General features: G+C 55.7%; 1 protein-coding gene across 1 annotated transcript in view; it reads right to left on the reverse strand.

Moving 5' to 3' along the window:
• The window catches only part of ESPN (espin), a 49022-nt gene that overhangs the window by 20229 nt on the left and 28486 nt on the right, over positions 1-307 (reverse strand). The window lies entirely within an intron of this gene.

Genomic DNA, 307 nt, shown 5'->3' on the forward strand with positions numbered 1-307 from the left:
GGCCGGGCACGGTGGCTCAAGCCTGTAATCCCAGCACTTTGGGAGGCTGAGACGGGCGGATCACGAGGTCAGGAGATCGAGACCATCCTGGCTAACATGGTGAAACCTCGTCTCTACTAAAAATACAAAAACTAGCCGGGCGAGGTGGTGGGCGCCTGTAGTCCCAGCTACTTGGGAGGCTGAGGCAGGAGAATGGCGTAAATCCGGGAGGCGGAGCTTGCAGTGAGCTGAGATCTGGCCACTGCACTCCAGCCCCAGCGACAGAGCGAGACTCCGCCTCAAAAAAAAAAAAAAAGAAAGAAAGAAA

Source organism: Piliocolobus tephrosceles, chromosome 1 (assembly GCF_002776525.5).
Source record: "Piliocolobus tephrosceles isolate RC106 chromosome 1, ASM277652v3, whole genome shotgun sequence".
In the NCBI taxonomy this organism is placed as follows: Eukaryota; Metazoa; Chordata; class Mammalia; order Primates; family Cercopithecidae; genus Piliocolobus; species Piliocolobus tephrosceles.